This window comes from Triticum dicoccoides, chromosome 4B, assembly GCF_002162155.2.
Source record: "Triticum dicoccoides isolate Atlit2015 ecotype Zavitan chromosome 4B, WEW_v2.0, whole genome shotgun sequence".
Taxonomy (NCBI): domain Eukaryota; kingdom Viridiplantae; phylum Streptophyta; class Magnoliopsida; order Poales; family Poaceae; genus Triticum; species Triticum dicoccoides.
In genome coordinates this window covers 409,991,454-409,993,676 of record NC_041387.1, presented here as the reverse complement: position 1 = coordinate 409,993,676, position 2,223 = coordinate 409,991,454, and the positions used below count along the sequence as shown (strand labels likewise).

Genomic DNA, 2,223 nt, shown 5'->3' with positions numbered 1-2,223 from the left:
GCAGGTACGCAATACCATAGTTTTAATTTAACATAGTTTTTTAGAGTATTCAGAATACAGAGCAAGTGTTTGGCTACAACACAGAATGCTGTAAAATGTGTTGACTAGCCCTTAGGCAATCGCATCTAGCTAGCCAATGTGGCAGCAATGCAAACACGAGCTGGCTGGTTGTGTACTGTTTCTGTTATGTTAATCTAGCTAAGCAGGTTGGCTAGCCCTTGACATTCAGGTCCATATTAACCGAAGCATACATAGACAATAGATTTTGGCATGCTAGAATTCTTACTGCAAACAAGATTGTTTGTCCAGTAAATTATTCGTTAGGAACATCTCAAGACAAGAAAAAGGATAATGATTCATTATCCATATGAGGGTGACCTCTGTGGTGCAGTCTATTAAGCACGAGTACATTAAGAAACCCCGAAACAAAACCCTAAGCAACAAGATATCAAGCAGAGGCCCACAATTCAATGTATTTCAGGCCATGGGGGCACCAAACTGTATAACCATGCATGCAAAGGAAGCAAACAGCACAAATAATGGCATTTAACAAGTGCACCAATAGTTGCATTTAAGGTAAACAAGAGCTGCATAGCAGAGTGCAAGAGAATGACAGCATAATTCTTGCTTGCTGCAATCTAAACAACATCACCACAAGTTCTATGATGGATAAAAAATAATAGCAGTAGCACTTTAACCCGGTGACCGGATAGGAGCCGTGACTGTGTGGGTAGGTAAATTAACTTATGTATTGTGATCAGATGTTAAAGTTCTTTTTTAGTAAATTATAACAGTAGCAAAGTAATTTTTAGGTAAAAATCGTACACAAGACACCCTGGAATGCAGAAGTTTTAGTGTTCGAGGGGCTGAAGAAGTGAGGATGAATGTTAACTTGCAAAAGTTTATGCTATGAATGCTTCCATGGCAAGCTCCAAACCACAGGAAAGCTCCAGCATTATCCATGGTATAAAAAACTCAAAATAGAATTCTGAATATATCTTAATTCACACGAAAATACAGAGCAAAGAAGCGCAAACATGATGTTGTTTCCGCATCATGTTTCCAGGTGCAGTTGCGCTGTTCTTTTTTATGGCAGTAGCACTAGTTCTTGCAGGAAGATGATAAAACGAACAGTGTACTGAACATGATCTTCACAGGGGGCATAGTCTTCACAAGTTCACAGTATGGGATAGAAAGGTAACTAATGATGCAGGCAGCTACCGAACAGCCAAACAGACCTCCTCTCAACTGCCGGAGATGGGCTGCTGCAGCAGCCGGGGCTCGGACAAACTATCTATAAGTACAGCAAGCAATTAATAGCCACAAAACAGATATTAACCACCTCATTCTACAAAAGCTAATCACGAATCTCAGGAATTAACACGGTCCCAAGCATATGTTATAGTACTACCCTTCGGATCCAGCAGACAAAGGAACTAACAGATCAGCCACAACGATAAATCAATCAACAGTGACAAAAAGATCCATACCCTTGGAGCTGCGCAGCGTCTTGAGGACGGTCTTGTAGCCGAGCGTGTACTTGCCGCTCTTCATCACCAGTTGCATCTTGTTGTTGATGTTCTCCCCGCTCTTCTTCTGCAGAGCGCATCCATCAATCGAAAAACAGTGAGAAGATCTCTCGGAAAGAAAGACACGGCGGGATAACCACCAGAGAACGAATCAGGCTGAAATGGGAGGAGCACCGGGTGGGGATCGATTAGGGTTCGTACCGCCTTCTTGGTGGGAGCCATTGCGTCGGGCAGCGTCAGAGGGCACCGACCGCACGGCCGCGTCATCGTCGTCGACCACACAGCAACAGAAGAAGTAGACGGAGCCGTGGTCTCCTACTAGGCGGTGCACCTGCGCGCATGCATTAGGGAGGGGAGGAAGTAAATCGCATCAGCAAAATCAAACCAAGCAACAGAGAGAGACCAGGAAGAGGAGAGAGAGGCGGACCTTGCATGGCGTCGAGCACGGCGAGGGAGGTGGCGAGCAGAGCGAGGAGGCGTCGCTTTGCTCCCCGTCCTCGGCCTGGTAGAACACGCCCACGATCTTCCCCAGATCCGTCCCCGCAGCGGAGTCCATGGCGGTGGCGCACGCTGGGCCTGGGCGTCGAGCCCGGGTGATGGAGGGAGGAGGATTCGTCAGGGGACCGGGCCCTTCCTCGCCATCGTCTCCGGCCGCCGTGGGGTGCGGGGTCAGGGCCCGCATGGTGGTGGTATC

The 2,223-nt window shown here is 47.2% G+C and overlaps 1 long non-coding RNA gene across 1 annotated transcript; it reads right to left on the bottom strand.

The window, feature by feature from the left end:
* Positions 1-1,495: 1,495 nt before the first annotated feature.
* On the bottom strand, positions 1,496-1,987 carry LOC119293692. The gene is made up of 3 exons (XR_005143182.1): positions 1,957-1,987; positions 1,731-1,860; positions 1,496-1,596 (listed from the first exon to the last, which is right to left on the bottom strand). It is a non-coding gene; the product is annotated as an uncharacterized LOC119293692 (long non-coding RNA).
* Positions 1,988-2,223: the final 236 nt, after the last annotated feature.